At 34.3% G+C, this 19,234-nt stretch overlaps 1 protein-coding gene and 1 long non-coding RNA gene across 3 annotated transcripts in view; one reads left to right on the top strand and one right to left on the bottom strand.

Moving 5' to 3' along the window:
* The window catches only part of LOC309634636, a 162,828-nt gene that overhangs the window by 19,190 nt on the left and 124,404 nt on the right, over positions 1-19,234 (top strand). Inside the window, exon 2 of the long non-coding RNA XR_014248268.1 lies at positions 1-19,234. This exon is cut by the window's left edge and continues 8,866 nt beyond it; it is cut by the window's right edge and continues 21,288 nt beyond it. This is a non-coding gene — a long non-coding RNA (uncharacterized lncRNA).
* Positions 1-19,234, bottom strand: part of HS3ST5 (heparan sulfate-glucosamine 3-sulfotransferase 5) — a 276,665-nt gene that overhangs the window by 230,163 nt on the left and 27,268 nt on the right. The window lies entirely within an intron of this gene.

The raw sequence follows: 19,234 nt of genomic DNA, 5'->3' as shown, positions 1-19,234 counted from the left end.
TAGTTTCTGTGTAGAAGACTTAAAGATGGCTGGAGCTGTGCTTAAAGATTTCTAATATAAATTAGAGTATTAGCCTTTTTATCCTCTTATTTAAAAAACAATTTAACCTTTATTCATGGGAATTTTAGCCAATTTAGAAAATACATAAAATTATAAAGAAGAAATAAAAATTACTTTTAAGTCCAATTATCCAAGATAAGCACTATTAATATTATACATTAATAATAACAATATAATTTTAACAATATTGAGTACTTACTCTGTACCCATCTCCATTCTCTATTATATATAAATAATTTAGAACGGATAATATGTATAATTTTTGATGTACAAACCCATTATTTCCATTTTGCAAATGACGAAATTAAGGTACAGAGATGTTTAGTAACTTGCTCTGGGTCAAAGGTCACATATTTAATAAGGTGAGAAGCTGGGATTTGAAATTGGGCCCTCTGAACTATGTCAGAAACTGTGATCGTAACCACAACTCTACTACACTAGGCTTTCCTCTGTGTGTATAACATAAAAGGGGGCTGTAATTTATACACTGTTCTATAATCTGTTTTTATCCATGTAACTTACTATGAATCTCTCTTCTCACATCAGTAAGTGATCCCCGACCACAACACTTGAAAAGGAAGCATTTTGACAAGTAAGAAATCTTGTAGCATGGCTGTTTCTAGCATGGTATGATTCAAGAAATCTAAACAAAGAACACTCTCTATTTTCTGACATGTATTCAAATCAAGCAAACATCACCCTCTTTAAGCAAACAGAAATTATCATAGCAGAACTGACCAATGATCTGATCAGTCCAATATCCTATTTCTGAAACTGTCCAATGCTGGCTATTTTAGTAGAAGAAATAAAATCCCCCATAAAGTACCTAATTGTGTGATACACTGCAGTAAGATGAAAATTTCCCCTTTGCCCAGTTTCTCATCTTCTTCTACATAAAAGCTTTAGAGGGAATAGTCCTTGAAATTTTATCCTACTGAAACTAGTAATGTGTGAAGATGTTATTTTAACACACACATGTGCACTGTAAACGTGAAGAAACAAGAGTTCTTCCTGATAGCTTAAGAAAGTTAGGAATTATTATAGCTATTTCTATAAATATATAATACATAGAGCACACATAATGAATCCATTACAATTATAAGAGAATATTGCTAGGTAATATACAGCACCAGTGAAAGAAACTGGTAAATAGCATTCAATAAAATAATCCTTTCCTCCATTAACAATATATTGTAAAATATATTCTTTAGGGGAGGTAACCACAGGGCAATTACTGAGTGGCAAAATTCATTGCATGTGTTTCTACACAGTGCAAATCAGAAAATCAACGCAATCATACATTTTATTTTGTTTTATATATTTCAAAGTCCCATCAACCACTGATACTATATTACAGTTGGAATTTAATGTGGTTAAAAATATCACTAAGTATATTGGCATGGTAGCCAGGAAGACAGGGACATTTTAAAGAGAGTTTTTTAAAAAAATTTTTTCTCTGAAATTGTGCCTTTCTCTAATGAAAGAAGACTTAAGAGACTGGTATCTTCCATTTCCTGACGCTTGGAATACTTGCTCTTAGACCCCTGAGCTGCCATGCAGATACAGACAGACAGATATAAAGACATATAGATATAGATACATAGATATTTGACACAAGATGCAAGAGCTTTGTGAGTTCAACTAAATAGTCATCTTTGACTGGACAGATTGTAAAGGTTTCATGAGGAGAAGGCATTTACACCATTTCTATCTGCACTCTTCCAGAATCTCTCACCTGTGTCTCTTGTAGCCATCCCCCAAAACAACCAGAATGTTAGATGTAGTCTGTGCCCAAAAATTTGAATAAAGTAATTCAATCCAATAGTGATGGGGACCATTGCCTCATAACCTTGGGGCTTTTCCCTGACCTAGTCAGCTACTAACTGATCATCCCTACTTCCCATGATAGTACCGATCCTTAGTTCCCTAAGAAGACAGACTGTACTTTATGAATTTTGTATTCCAAATGCCTGGCACAGTCCCTGGAACAGAGAAGACGTTCAATACATCCTTATTGGAACAGTACCTGACACATAATAGGTCCTCAATAAATGCTGGTTGGTGGAATATTTAAATGGATGAATGAATATATTTAACCACTGACTAAGTTTCTCTATTTAACGTTATTTCATACATTTCAGTCTGGAATACACATATTTTAAAATCTATTTCATAGGAACTATCATTATACAACATTGTAGTTTTTACACTAAAAATATATTCCCTAAAGACAATTCAGTCACCAGTTTAAAAAATAACATATATTGGATACTGACCAGTACTATTTATAAATTCTTTTTTGGATAGGAAATGCAATGCTGCAACTGCTTCCAAATCAGCAAAATGTACAGCCAGTAAGTCCAAGAAACATGAAGATACTGTATGTTCTACAAGAACAGAAACTCTAGATATTTATTTTAAAATTTAAGATAATTGATGGGATGTTTTTCCATAAAAGGCACAGGCCATCAATTATCTTCCTCCTTATTATTTTTAAGTCACCCCAGCCAGTAAGCCAGCACTGATGGAGTTAATTCACCAAACATTCTCCCTTGCTTGGTAGTTTGTTCCCACCTTAGGTAGGATGCAGAGAAACCGCTCCAGGAGGTTGTTTTCCTTATAACTCTGCAGATGATAAAAGCTTAAGTCAATCCTAACCTGTGTTTCAGTTTGTCAGCTGAGGACATTAATACTTGTAATGTTATCTCCTTCTCAGAAGACCCCGAGAGCAATACTTTCTAGAACCCACCAGCTAAACTCCTCATCAAACATGTTCTACACATACAAATTTTACACTTCGTATCATCACCTAAGTGATGAACAGAATTGAAATCAGAAAGAGTAAACAAGATATAGTTTAAACTTTTCAAACTATCTTTCTGAACTTTGAAATGAAAGTTAAACATTTTACATTCAAGTAACTCTCTTGACCACAGTTCTTAATTAAGCACAAAATGTCCTATGGGTAACATCGCAGTGAGTTCTGTACCTCAAATGAATAGCAAAAGTAATAAAATTTTTTTATAATAATGATTATATAAGTTGTAAGGAGCCAAAAAGTCTACATCAGCTTATTACATAAGAATTCTCGACCAGAGGGCAGACAGCAGAAGCAAGAAGAACTACAATCCTGCAGCCTGTATAACAAAAACCACATTCACAGAAAGACAGACAAGATGAAAAGGCAGAGGGCTATGTACCAGATGAAGGAACAAGATAAAACCCCAGAAAAACAATTAAATGAAGTGGAGATAGGCAATCTTCCAGAAACAGAATTCAGAATAATGATAGTGAAGATGATCCAGGACCTCGGAAAAAGAATGGAGGCAAAGATCAACAAGATGCAAGAAATGGTTTTTTTTGCAAAGACCTAGAAGAATTAAAGAACAAACAAACAGAGATGAGCAATACAATAACTGAAATGAAAACTACTCTAGAAGGAATCAATAGCAGAATAACTGAGGCAGAAGAACGGATAAGTGACCTGGAAGACAGAATTGTGAAATTCACTGCTGCAGAACAAAATAAAGAAAAAAGAATGAAAAGAAATGAAGACAGTCTAAGAGACCTCTGGGACAACATTAAACGCAACAACATTCGCCTTATAGGGGTCCCAGAAGGAGAAGAGAGAGAGAAAGGACCCGAGAAAATATTTGAAGAGATTATAGTTGAAAACTTCCCTAACATGGGAAAGGAAATAGCCACTCAATTCCAGGAAGCACACAGAGTCCCATACAGGATAAACCCAAGGAGAAACATGCCGAGACACATAGTAATCAAATTGGCAAAAATTAAAGACAAAGAAAAATTATTAAAAGCAGCAAGGGAAAAACGACAAATAACATACAAGGGAACTCCCAGAAGGTTAACAGCTGATTTCTCAGCAGAAACGCTACCAGCCAGAAAGGAGTGGCATGATATACTTAAAGTGATGAAAGGGAAGAACATACAACCAAGATTACTCTAGCCAGCAAGGATCTCGTTCAGATTCGAAGGAGAAATCAAAAGCTTTACAGACAAGCAAAAGCTAAGAGAATTCAGCACCACCAAACCAGCTCTACAACAAATGCTAAAGGAACTTCTCTAAGTGGGAAACACAAGAGAAGAAAAGTACCTACAAAAACAAACCCAAAACAATTAAGAAAATGGTCATAGGAACACACATATCGATAATTACCTTAAACGTGAATGGATTAAATGCTCCAACCAAAAGACACAGGCTTGCTGAATGGATACAAAAACAAGACCCATATATATGCTGTCTACAAGAGACCCACTTCAGACCTAGGGACACATTCAGACTTAAAGTGAGAGGATGGAAAAAGATATTCCATGCAAATGGAAATCAAAAGAAAGCTGCAGTAGCAATACTCGTATCAGATAAAATAGACTTTAAAATAAAGAATGTTACAAGAAACAAGGAAGGACACTACCTAATGATGAGGGGATCAATCCAAGAAGAAGATATAACAATTATAAATATATATGCACCCAACATAGGAGTACCTCAATAGATAAGGCAACTGTTAACAGCTATAAAAGAGGAAATCAACAGTAACACAATAATAACGGGGGACTTTAACATCTCACTTATACCAATGGACAGATCATCCAAAACGAAAATAAATAAGGAAACAGAAGCTTTAAATGACACAATAGACGAGATACATTTAATTGATATTTATAGGACATTCCATCCAAAAACAGCAGATTACACTTTCTTCTCAAGTGCGCACGGAACATTCTCCAGGATAGATCACATCTTGGATCACAAAACAAGCCATAGTAAATTTAAGAAAATTGAAATCATATCAAGCATCTTTTCTGACCACAATGCCATGAGATTAGAAATGAATTACAGGGAAAACAACGTAAAAAACACAAACACATGGAGGCTAAACAATACGTTACTAAATAACCAAGAGATCACTGAAGAAATCTAAGAGGAAATCAAAAAATACCTAGAGACAAATGACAATGAAAACAGGATGATCCAAAACCTATGGGATGCAGCAAAAGCAGTTCTAAGAGGGAAGTTTATAGCAATACAAGCCTACCTCAAGAAACAAGAAAAATCTCAAATAAACAATCTAACCTTACACCTAAAAGAACTAGAGAAAGCAGAACAAACAAAACCCAAAGTTAGCAGAAGGAAAGAAATCATAAAGATCAGAGCAGAAATAAATGAAATAGAAACAAAGAAAACAATAGCAAAGATCAATAAAACGAAAAGCTGGTTCTTTGAGAAGATATTAGCCAGACTCATCAAGAAAAAGAGGGAGAGGACTCAAATTAATAAAATTAGAAATGAAAAAGGAGAAGTTACAACAGACACCACAGAAATACAAAGCATCCTAAGAGATTACTACAAGCAACACTATGCTAATAAAATGGACAACCTGGAAGAAATGGACAAATTCTTAGAAAGGTATAATCTCCCAAGACTGAACCAGGAAGAAACAGAAAATATGAACAGACCAATCACAAGTAATGAAATTGAAACTGTGATTAAAAATCTTCCAAAAAACAAAAGTCCAGGACAAGATGGCTTCACAGGTGAATTCTAACAAACATTTAGAGAAGAGCTAACACCTATCCTTCTCAAACTCTTCCAAAAAATTGCAGAGGGAGGAACACTCCCAAACTCATTCTAAGAGGCCACCATCACTCTGATACCAAAACCAGACAAAGATGTCACAAAGAAAGAAAACTACAGGCCAATAGCACTGATGAACATAGACGCAAAAATCCTCAACAAAATACTAGCAAACAAAATCCAACAGCACATTAAAAGGATCATACACTATGATCAAGTGGGGTTTATCCCAGGAATGCAAGGATTCTTCAATATACGCAAATCAATCAACGTGATACACCATATTAACAAATTGAAGGAGAAAAACCATATGATCATCTCAATAGATGCAGAGACAACTTTCGACAAAATTCAATACCCATTTATGATAAAAACCCTCCAGAAAGTAGGCACAGAGGGAACTTTCCTCAACATAAAAAAGGCCATATATGACAAACCCACAGTCAACATCATCGTCAATGGTGAAAAACTGAAAGCATTTCCACTAAGATCGGGAACAAGACAAGGTTGCCCACCCTCACCACTATTATTCAACATGGTTATGGAAGTTTTACCCACAGCAATCAGAGAAGGAAAAGAAATAAAAGGAATCCAAATTGGAAAAGAAGAAGTAAAGCTGTCACTGTTTGCAGATGACATGATACTATACATAGAGAATCCTAAAGATGCTACCAGAAAACTACTAGAGCTAATCAATGAATTTGGTAAAGTAGCAGGATAAAAATTAATGCACAGAAATCTCTTGCATTCCTATACACTAATGACGAAAAATCTGAAAGTGAAATTAAGAAAACACTCCCATTTACCACTGCAACAAAAAGAATAAAATATCTAGGAATAAACCTACCTAAGGAGACAAAAGACCTGTATGCAGGAAATTATGAGACACTGATGAAAGAAATTAAAGATGATACAAATGGATGGAGAGATATACCATGTTCTTGGATTGGAAGAATCAACATTGTGAAAATGACTCTATTACCCAAAGCAATCTACAGATTCAATGCAATCCCTATCAAACTACCACTGACATTTTTCACAGAACTAGAACAAAAAATTTTATAATTTGTATGGAGACACAAAAGACCCCGAATAGCCAAAGCAATCTTGAGAAAGAAAAACAGAGCTGGAGGAATCAGGCTCCCTGACTTCAGACTACACTACAAAGCTACAGTAATCAAGACAGTATGGTACTGGCAGAGAAACAGAAATATAGACAATGGAACAGGATAGAAAGCCCAGAGATAAACCCATGCACATATGGTCACCTTATCTTTGATAAAGGAGGCAAGAATATACAGTGGAGAAAAGACAGCCTCTTCAATAAATGGTGCTGGGAAAACTGGACAGCTACATGTAAAAGAATGAAATTAGAACACTCCCTAACACCATACACAAAAATAAACTCAAAATGTATTAAAGACCTAAATGTAAGGCCAGACACCATCAAACTCTTAGAGGAAAACATAGGAAGAACACTCTTTGACATAAATCACATCAAGATCTTTTTTGATCCACCTCTTAGAGTAATGGAAATAAAAACAAAAATAAACAAATGGGACCTAATGAAACTTAAAAGCTTTTGCACAGCAAAGGAAACCATAAACAAGACCAAAAGACAACCCTCAGAATGGGAGAAAATATTTGCAGATGAAGCAACTGACAAAAGATTAATCTCCAAAATTTACAAGCAGCTCATGCAGCTCAACATTAAAAAACAAACAACCAAATCCAAAAATGGGCAGAAGACCTAAATAGACATTTCTCCAAAGAAGATATACAGATTGCCAACAGACACATGAAAGAATGTTCCACATCATTAATCATTAGAGAAATGCAAATCAAAACTACAATGAGATATCATCTCACACCGGTCAGCATGGCCATCATCAAAAAATCTAGAAACAATAAATGCTGGAGAGGGTGTGGAGAAAAGGGAACCCTCTTGCACTGTTGGTGGGAATGTAAATTGATACAGCCACTATGGAGAACAGTATGGAGGTTCCTTAAAAAACTAAAAATAGAATTACCATATGACCCAGCAATCCCACTACTGGGCATATACCCTGAGAAAACCATAATTCAAAAAGAGTCATGTACCAAAATGTTCATTGCAGCTCTATTTACAATAGCCAGGACATGGAAGCAACCAAAGTGTCCATCAACAGATAAATGGATAAAGAAGATGTGGCACATATATACAGTGGAATATTACTCATCCACAAAAAGGAACGAAACTGAGTTATTTGTAGTGAGGTGGATGGACTTAGAGACTGTCATACAGAGTGAAGTAAGTCTGAAAAAGAAAAACAAATACCATATGCTAACATGCATATATGGAATCTTAAAAAAAAACGGTACTGATGAACCTAGTGGCAGGGAAGGAATAAAGATGCAGACGTAGAGAACGGACTTGAGGACATAGGAGGGGAAGGGGAAGGTGGGACGAAGTGAGAGAGTAGCACTGACATATATACACTACCAAATGTAAAATGATGGCTAGTGGGAAGCTGTTGTATAGCACAGGGAGATCAGCTTGATGCTTTGTGACGACCTAGAGGGTGGGATAGGGAGGGGGGGGCGGATATGGGGATATATGTATATGTATAGCTGATTCACTTTGTTTACAGCAGAAACTAACACAGCATTGTCAAGCAATTATACTCCAATAAAGATGTTTTAAACAATTTAAAAAAAGAATATATAGAGTGCTTTAAATATATAAAGTAAAATCTAAAAAACAAATAACTCAATTTAAAAATGGCCTAAGGATTTGAATAGACATTTCTCCAAAGAAGACATACACATAGCCAATTAAGACATGAAAAGAGGCTCAACAAATTCATTAGTAGTTAGAAAAATGCAACTCAAAACTATGAGACACTATTTTACTGCCACCAGAATAGCTAAAAGAAAAAGACAGACATAATAAGTGCTGGCAAATATATGGAGAAATTAGTACCCTCATAACATTGCTGGTGGAACTGTAAATGGTGCAGCTACTTTGGAAAACAATTTGGCAATTCCTCAGTATATGAAGTATAGAGTTACCATGTGTCCTAACAATTGTACTCCTAGGTATATACTCCAAAGAAATTAAAACAAATGTACATACATATATGAAAGTTCATAGCAGCATTATTTGTAATAGGCAGAAAGTGATGAACCCTAATAACTGATGATAACGCATGATAACTAATAACCCTAATAAACTGATGAATGGATAAATAAAATGTGGTAAAGTCATACAATGGAATATTATTCAGCAGTGAAATGCTGAATCATACTACAGCATGGATGAACCTTGAAACATTATTCAGAGTTGAAGATGTTAATCACACAAGACCACATATATGCTTCCATTTGTATGAAATATCCAGAATAGACAAATCTATAGAGACAGGAACTAGATTAGTAGTTGCCTAGGGATGGTGGGTTGGGGAGAGGGAGGATGGAGAGTGACTCTAATGGGTACAGAATTTTATGTGAAAAGCAATTAAAGTGATTTTTAGATTGTGGTAATGGTTGCAGAGCTCTGTGAATATACTAAGAACCACTGAACTGTATACCTCAGGTGAATTTTATGATGTGGGAATTAAACATCAGTAAAGTTGTTTTTAAAAAATAATGTTTCTTCAAAAATTGATTCTGCAAAAAATCTCTATGTTAGTAAATTCATTTTTAGTTTGGTATACATAAATTAAACCATCCTGACACCTTTGTTATTGTTCCATAAAAAGTTAACTTATTTCTGAAGGTCATGCACAGGACACACTAGCATGCCCTGGGAAGTTAAAGATGTCTTTGTGTTCTCAGTCATGGAGCCACTGTCAAAGACTTGTATTCTTAGCTCACCTAAGTCAATGGCATATATAATTTGAGAAGCCCCATTCCCAGTAGCAAGTAAGGTCTACATGAAACCTTGGTATCCTAGGTGCTGGTGTACATTTAAGGCATCTGTATCCCAAATAAGCTATCATTTTCTCCCTATTGTCTCAGCACCAGGGCTCCCCACCCCACACTCTTTCCCCAAAACAGTAAATCTTTGGTTTCCTAATTTCTCCACTTGGGGCCTGGTTCCTTGACCTGCACTCAATTTCAGGGACACTGACACTCTCTTTAGCTCTTACCATCCCTCCCCTGGAGGGACTGGACATAGAGCTGAGCCCTTAGCTACTTCACAAGTTTCTCTTTAGAACAGGATTGGTCTCCCAGGACCATGACACAGCCCTGCTACGTGCCATCATCACCACTCAAATATGCCTGCCAAGTTTAGAGGAATGGCAGGGGAACCAAGGGCTTAGAAGAAGATTTTTAAGGAAAAAATAGCCTTTTGGATAACTGAACGTTGATTTCCAGTGTTAAAACTACAGCATGTATTCATTAGATCTTTGTTGGCTTTGAACATCATTGATGACTCACTACATTTGCTCAAGCTGCAAATCATACTGTCTGCTCTTCTCTCCAAGATTTGCAAATATTTGCAGTTACCCAGAAAGGTGCTGAATTATTCTTGCCATAGTGGCAGCCTACAAACTATACTTTAGGTATCAATCAGGAGGTATGCATTCAATTCATGAGTGATGATCCTTGATGCCCCTAAATATATTTTTTTAGGTTCAATTAGGTCATGATAGAGATAGAAAAATCACTCATTTCTATCACTATAACCCTCAAAAAGGAGAATCAAGGTAAGAATAATCTAGCCTTGCTGAAACTCATAGAAAATTATTATTTCATGATCATTGGAACATAGCAGTGTGAAATACTATGGGAGGGTCATGTTTAAGTTTATTAATGATAGAATTTACCAAGTTTTATTTCTGCACTATAGCTATATCCAAGCACAAGCAAAATTAAACTATCAATCACCTACTACTTAAGTAAAACCAATGACAATAATTCAGATATATAGATGTATCGTTAAAAGAAGTTAGAGCATCTGGAAAGCAATGCAGAATAATGAAAATTCCTTATAAAAATTCTAGGGGGCAGAGATCTGGGGTACAGTATTTATCTTGAAAGAAAAAAATATTTTATTTTCTGGTAAGTTTCAACTATCAACACCAGCCAGGAATTATTGAACAAAAGTAATTTTCCACCCTTTTCTCTCATCTTTTTCTTTCCTGTAGGATCCTTAGTGAGCATTTTTAGTCCTTCAATCCTTTATCTCTTAGTGTAATCATCTTATGTCTTCATTATTTGCAGTTTAAATATATTATTCCAATTCCTTCTCAATTAAGAGTAAAAATGTTACAAGCTGAATATGGATTAACAATTTTAATGTTACTATTTAGGTTTGCCTGTAATTTAAATGCTCTTAGCTTATTTTATATAACTTAAACTTGTGTAGCTATTACCGATGAATTCTTGAGACCAGTTCGGCTCCTGGGGATTGAGTGCTCTAAATCATTCAAGAAAGTTTAATTTGTTTAAACCAAGATTAACTCAATAAGGCTTTTTTAAATGCATCACTTTCTTAAATTTGTTTAAAAAACCTGACAGGCTGAATGGACTTTCTGCACTGAGGAGTTACCAGGTTTCACCAGTTCTGGCCTCAATTCTACCAAAGCTTCCAGCTCTAGCTTGCATAAAATTTTAACAGAAAAGGATTATGAAGCCTCTACTAAAAGCATTTCAGAATACCCAAAGATATTTTTAGTGATTCCAACATAAATAAGATTATTAATGCATACTTATCCCAGATACTTATCTTTTCCCCCCAAATAAACAAAAAACACTACCATGTTCTATCTTCACTGGTTTTCTATTGATTTAAACAAGAATTCTTAACTGGAATTCTTGTGGACTTCAGAATATCTGAAAACCTTCAAAATTGTATGCAAAATTTAGCATATTGTGCTTGTATATTTTTCTGGGCAGAGGAATCATGGTTTTCATCTGATTTTTAAAGTTTTTCTTTTCTTTCCTTTCTTTTTTATTTCAATATGTTAAGAACAACTGGTTTGAGAGAGCACAAGAAGTTCTGCAGGAAGAAGAAAGTACTTAGTGAAAACAATTTCTCTTGCAGGGGACTTCCTCACCTTTGCCCTTATCAGGGCACATCACATCTTACCCAGGAACAAACATCCTAAGAAATCTGGAACAACATAGCAGCTGTAAATTTGGATGTACTTAGCTGTAGTTTTACCATAACACTGATTGCTTAAGATTATTTATAAAATACAAATAATAATGCATGCAATTATTTCTAAAATACCTACAAAAGTCATCTAGCAGCTTTAACTACTGATCCTGCACCCATCTCTTAACAATTAAGATGTGGTTCTCCATACCAAGCCTTCAGGAAGACAAAGATAATAAATTTATTATTAAAAAATGGATGTCATTGAGGGAGAGTTCATAAAACCACAGGAATGACTGGCTGCAGTAGCAGTGTGATTCTACGTGAACTTTAGAGACGAGAAGAAATAAATCATTCAGAACTCAGTCACTGATTCCATACGTACAGTCATTTCCCCATAACTGATACAAATGTCTCTGGGAGAAATACAAGATGGCAGAAGCATTTCTGACTGACCTATACTCAACTAGCAATTACTCAAAGGTCAGCGAGGAGAAAGAACTGCATCAACTCCTGCTATTTATAAGGAAGCAATTAGAAAGAGAACAAAAGAATTAATGACTTCTTACCATATGGTGTCATATAGTAAGACTTCATGATGTTTTCTTAAATGTCTACTTTAAAGGAATTTTCTTAAGCATACTAGGCACACACAAACTTACGGCTATAGAAAAAAAATCCTTCCATTACGTTTAAAGAGCTACCATAGAAAGAAAGCACAAAAAGCTGGGGGGGTTCTCACAAAGCTCTGTGTTTTATATATTAAGTGCTGTGAGTCTAGAATTTTTGCATTTATTTTTCATATAAATTCTTAATGCCTCTACTCTATACATAATTTATATAAAATAAAAGCTCCCTCTAGTGGCTAAAAAGTACTATTTTTAGCTTTATTTTATATTTGAATAGCTTCCCCCACACCAGCCTCATGGTTTCTATTAACAATTCTCAATCTTTTTGGTCTCAGATCCTTTTGTTTATGTAGGTTATATCTATCACTATTTACCATATTAGGGATCAAAACTGAGATTAAAAAATTATTAATTTGTTTTAAAAATACCAATAATAAACCTATTATATGCTAACACAAATAATATTTTTATAAAGAAAATAACTGTACTTTCACAAAAATTGCAAGAAGAGATATATTGTTTTACATTTTTACAAATCTCTTTAATGCCTGGCTTAAAACTGCTGGATTCTCATAAATGCCTCTGCATTAAATCTGTTGCAATACATTGTTTTGGTTGTAAGATACATATCAGGCTTCACACAGATGTGTACTTAGAAAAGGAAAGAATAATTCAAAAGCATTTTCAGATAATTGTGGTTATTTTTCTTTAATACTACACTGACATTTGACACGTAATAGTTTCTTAAAGCTTGGCTGCATTGTGGAATCTGAAACTATATCAGTGAACTTTTGTACTCTTACATTAAAATAGTTCTATCTTTCACTTTTACCAAGCATAAATTTTAACACGGGTCATTTGGAAAATATTACACTGAACTCTACAAATCTTCCAAATGTTGACACATTTCATTATCAAAAAAATTACCACCTGTCTCATCAGAAACGTCTTTACCTATTTCAAAGCTGTCACAGTAATAGAGGCATATACATGTTTTCCAGTACTTTTATTTTGAAAGCTTGAATTTTATCATTGCCAGAAAATATTGTCAGTTGTTCTCCTCGAAGCGACAGCCCACCTTGCTCATTTTTGAGAAAATGTCTGTGAAATACCCAGGAATGAATAACTGCAGTTTGTCTGCAATTCTTTCAAGTAAACATAATGTTCCATGGAAAAATGTGGCTACTTTAGCTAGCAACTCAAACAATCCACTTGAGCTTTTTCTCAAGAGAACTTTTGTACTTCGATATGCAGAAGTGCTTGATGCATACTTCCCATTTCATCACGTAGCCTATTTAAAAGATCACATTCAATGGTTAAGATTTAATATAATTAAGTTTTACTGCTTTATCAAGGACATTCTTAAGGAAAGCTGCATCCTCCTCCTCCTCTCCCTTCTCCTTCTCTAAATGCGAGTGTGTGGCAGGGGAGAATGTAATCAGTTTGCCTTGATTTGTGCTAAGGCTTCAGAAGTTTTTCTCACCACTGACTGCTGCACCATCCAGACAAATGTCAACACAGTGAAAAGGACAAAAAACACCCTCATATTATTATGGAAATGGTTTTGACCTCACAGACTCCCTGACAGTGACTCGAGGCTCCCCAGAGTCCACAGATCACATCATGAGAACCAGAGTTTATATGATAGATTGTACTATAATGTTGGAAGGGAGAGACCAGCTGATTGGCTTCTTAAAATAGTAGAAATAAACATTTAAGCTTAGAAAGTCCAAGTGACTCACTCAAGGCCACACATTGCCTGGGCAATTCCCACTGCATTCTGCCTCCATGAAAGTACTTTAAATTCTGAAATTCTTAGTCTGAATACATTTTGAAACAATTATGACTACTAAAAATGTTCAACAAAGTCCTCCTTTTCTCTTTAAGACTCTAAATTTTATTTTAGCATTCTTATTTTGGTTTATTCAGGGACCATTTAAGGCAAAACTTTTCATGAATAGTATATAGATTATTCAAAAGCAAAGAGTTTAATCATGAGATTATAAATAGTATGTAATTTCAACCTAGAATACATCTTAGGGCCAATTTCATATTATAACATTACTAAAAGATGTTAGTGCTTTAGTGCCCGAGATTGTTTATAATAATTTTTCAACAGAATGTTGTGTCTCTTGTGTTTCGATATTCTAGCTGCAAATTGTTATCTATCAATATGATAATAGACTAAAAACATTCTCATCATTTCACAGGTTAGGAGAAAAAGGAGACACATATAGTGTTCCTGCAGTTAAAGATATAGTTGCTATAAAAACAGTTATATTTGAAAAATGCTATTTGGGTACCCAAATTAAGTGAGATGGCATTAAATGCTTTATAACCCAGGAATCCAATGAGTTTAATAGATATCTCGATCACCAAGAAAAGAAAAGCTCTAAATTTAAGGAACACACATTAGGACATAAGATCACTTCTTGGGTGATTCTTCATTTCACTATCTCCTATTCCTCCTGAAACCCTGTTCTGACCACAATTGTATAGGTGGTAGCAGCAACCAGAGGAGACTCATGGGGAAATACACATAACTGCAGTAGTAAGAACAGCATGAACATCTCATTACATTCCTGTTAAGCAAGGACTCCCAAGTCATGAGTAGAGAAGATGTGGATTGGGTTTCCTTTACTGTTGATACAGAAGGTCCAAAGCCTCATGCTGTCAAACTACAGTTTCTTGACTTTGTGGGCACTGAGAGGAAATTCCAAACTTTGATTCCTAAAACCTTGTTATACTATGGTCCATGAGATCACCTAGGGTGGGTCTGCTGGGACATCCTCTGAGTCATTACTCATTCTACCAGTGGTTGAATAATATAAAAATCATTTCTCTTTCTCTTGTAAGGCCAACACAGGATGCCACATTTGAAATATGTGTATCACAAGTATCCTTACTTTTTCACATAGTACTCTGTTGAAATTACATACAGATTGCTATGAACTATGATAAAACTCTTTTTATAAATATCTAAGAATTTTATTATATTAAAATTTAATACAGGAACTAGGATAAAAATTGGATTCATTGATGTTGGTCTGAAATAAATTTTTGGAGAATAGTGATAAAAAATAATTTTGGTATTGAAGCCTGTGTAAAGCAATGCATAACATATGCAATTTCTACTTTGTAAAGGTAAAGGGCAGAAAGAATTTGCATTTAAATTTAAAAAGCAGATGAATTGGCATTTACTAGTGAGATGTAATTTGCTTCCTTTTAATAGATAATAAAATATTGATAGCAACATATCCAAGGAAATTTGGAATACTACTATTTTAATTAATACCAATGTGAGGTGAATTCAGATTTATTCTCAAAGATATTCTTATTGACCTGTTTTGAATTGGTTTTGATTAAAATGATTGGGGGTTTTGAGTATGTTAGTATATATAATATTACTCTAATTTATAGTTATTAGTCAATGTGCAATATTAAGACTGATGTAGTCAAAAGTTTAATGAGTTGAGTCACATAGAGAATGCTTAAAAATGATTGCTTTAGAAAGCAGATAACAACAGATTAATTTGGAAGGAAACTTTTTATATACTGACATTGTTCACAGAGAGGAAATAAGTAATTAACTGAATATTCTTTATTTCAAGAATAATGTAGGAAAAGTTGTCATAGTAAATGCCTATTAAAAATTTTAAGTTGAAATTTTATATACTAATAAGCATATCTTAAGAGTACATTGAATTTTTTAAAAAATTCTCTTTAGAGCAAGAGTCTCTTAATATTCTTGTCCTTGTTTGACTCGCATAGCAGGAAATAGCCCACTTTCACACAAACTAGATGGCTCACTGAACATTTAAGTATAAGTATAGGAAGTTAGCTTTCTCACTGTTGACTAGAGCTGTAGCTCTATGCAACGTCTCAGAGGCTCCAAACTGCCCCAGCACAGGGTCCCAGGAGGAGGCAAGACCCGGGGAAGAAGTGAGTAAACACAAAGGTTGGTGAGGTGATTCTCCTGACAGTCCCTTGCATATCAACAAAACCCTGAACTGTACATAGAGATATTCCTACTCCCTGGGAGCTGGGACACAGCTGTCCTTGATAAGCAGGTGGTCTCAGGGTCAAGCAGGCGTGAAACAAGAAAAGGATGATCTTCCCTTCAGACCAAGAACCATATTAACAAGCAACCAGGAGGCAAAAATGAGAACCAATCCCACAAAGCATTGGTCTTTAAAATGTCACACTCACCTGGGATGTGGTTAATATTATGTAATGCAGAGTCCCACCTCTAGAGATTCAGATTTAGAAAAGGTAAGGCCAAGGAAGCTGGCTTTGTACAAGTAACCTAGGGGATGCCACTGAAAGTGGTTTCTTTGATCACACTAAAGAAACACTTTCACGGAGTATGTACAAGTACCAGAAGACATGAAGTTCTGAAAAGGGTGGTATGCTTCAAATAAGTGAAACTTGTAATATACTTAAAGTACAAATAGAGTTGTCCAAGACATAGATTTAAGCAGTAATAAGTGAAAACTTCTTACTATTTGGATGACTTTTCAATAAGACACACCTATACGCCTCTTCTAAAATACCACTCCATGTAATAAATTAAATAGTAACCTCAGGTTGAAAATATTATAGTCTTTTGTGTTAAACATTTTAATTTTTTTATAAGAGGACTAAAACACTGAAAAACATAGTACTACAATACATTTACCTTTGGGCCAAGATTGTGTCACATTTTGAGCAGAAAATTAAGTTTGCACTAAATATTACCTGCCAGGGCTCTTTTCCAACTTTATTTCATAAATATAAAAATATCTAAAGAAAAAGGTCTCTATATTTATTTATACTTGAGCATGCCTTTCATCAAGGTCTTAAGGGTAACACGCAGAGAACAAGACCTATGAGCCAATGGAAGATGGCAGTGAACCTGTTCCCTCTCATATATTACATTAGACAAGCAAGCAATGAATCTATGACAGAATGGCGGGAAAAAAATATTAAAGTCACGGTCTTTACAGAAGACTTAGATTTCATTGCAGACTAACATTCTTATATCTAAAATATGTTTCAAGTTTTAAATTCCCAGACAGGTGGCAAGCTCCTCCGGGGTACTCAGTACAACATCTATTATGTTACTCAATAAATGAATGAGAAATCTGCCTTTACTATATACCAATGATCAGAGAGAGGCAGTTGCATAAAAAAAAAAAAAAAAAAAAATTGGGACTCTAGATTTTTTTTTTCTGAGAGATAAGAAATCAAATGATTTAGCTTATCTGTAAGTTACTTAACGACTTTAGAGTAAGGAACTCGGCCTAAAATGGCATTTCAAGCTTTCAAATTCGGTTGTATTGTAAAAGGTAGCAATTTAAAAAACTTCTTGTGTAGAAAAGACCATTTTATTTAATCACCAGTATTTTTCTCCTCCTAGACACTCAGGAAATGTATTTTTTTTCTCCCAGCCCACTTCCATCTAAGTAGGCCTTGTACACAATAAATATCTGTCGAATATATGTTTATTTAGTGATATGATTATATTCCCCACAATTTTCAGTGATAGGAAAGTTTGATAAATTTTTCATTTATTTCCACATATATAAACGCACTTAAGTCTTCAAAATGCCCTGGAAAAATAAGTACAGTTTGGCAACTTTCTGATTCACTTCCAGATTGTAAAGTGTCCAGTAGGTTGAATTATTCTGATACAACCACAGTCATCAAGATAAGTGCTCAGGCTCAAGAATAAATACATCAAATAAGCAAAGAAACAGAACTCCCAATTCTATTCATTGAAGCAAACACTGCCATTTAAAACAATCAGACAAGAATGCAGAATTATACATACCAGGCTGTTAATCACAGCACTATTTTATAATAACAAAAATCAAAACCAAAACAACAACAAAAACATTTATATGTTTATTTTGAGGGAAGTGGTTAACCAAGATGTATAACTTTCAAATAATATAACCCTATACGATTCTAATATTCATTTACTAAGACATAAAGAGATCTACAATGTCTTAAGGAAAACAGTGATATCTTGACTATGTTTCCATTTGATCTCTGTGATTATGTATTTGGGCCAAACTAATATTCAGACTAATACTAAATGCCTAGGAATATTTGGAGTTCTTGTTAATATGTTTGCAAACTAACATTATCTAATGGGACCTCTAGCAAAATCTAAAAATAATGGATAAGAGTCTCAAGCTTTTAAAAGAACTCTAATGTAAACTATTTAAAAGTTAAAAACAGATGCTTGTCAGAAGTTTCAACAAATATGCTGAAACAACTGGATAGCCAAGTAAAAAAAAAAATGAACCTTGACCTTTACCTCACACCATACACAAAACATATTTAGACTTTAGGTCTAAATTAAAAATATAAAATATTTATATTTATAAATATAAAAGCTAAAATTATGAAACTTCTACAATAAAACAAGAAGACCCTTGAGGTAGGCAAATATTTCTTAGACTAGACACAATAAATACAAACTTAAGAAAATAAAATTGATAAATTGGACTTCATCAAAATTAGAACTTCTGGTCTTCAAAAGATATCATTAAGAAAATAAAAGGGTAAGCCACAGATTGAAAGAATATATTTCTAATACCTGTTATGACAAATACTTGTATCCAGAAGCAAAAAAAAAAAATTCTTAAAGCTGTGTAATAAGAAAATCAACCCACTTAAAAATGGCCAAAAGAATCCACTTCATCAAAGAAAAGATACTCATACCCAATAAACACATGGTAAAATGTTCAAGATTAATCATCAAGGAAATTAAATTTAAAACCACAGTGAGATACCACTTTACAGTCATTAGCAGGGCAAACATTAAAAAAAAAAAAAAGACAAAAAGCTAGTAGTACTAACTCCTGATGAGGATGT

The sequence above is a fragment of the Balaenoptera borealis genome, assembly GCF_965194805.1.
Source record: "Balaenoptera borealis genome assembly, chromosome: 9".
Lineage (NCBI taxonomy): Eukaryota > Metazoa > Chordata > Mammalia > Artiodactyla > Balaenopteridae > Balaenoptera > Balaenoptera borealis.
Note: the sequence above shows the minus strand (reverse complement) of the source record. Positions and strands in the feature narration are given on the sequence as shown.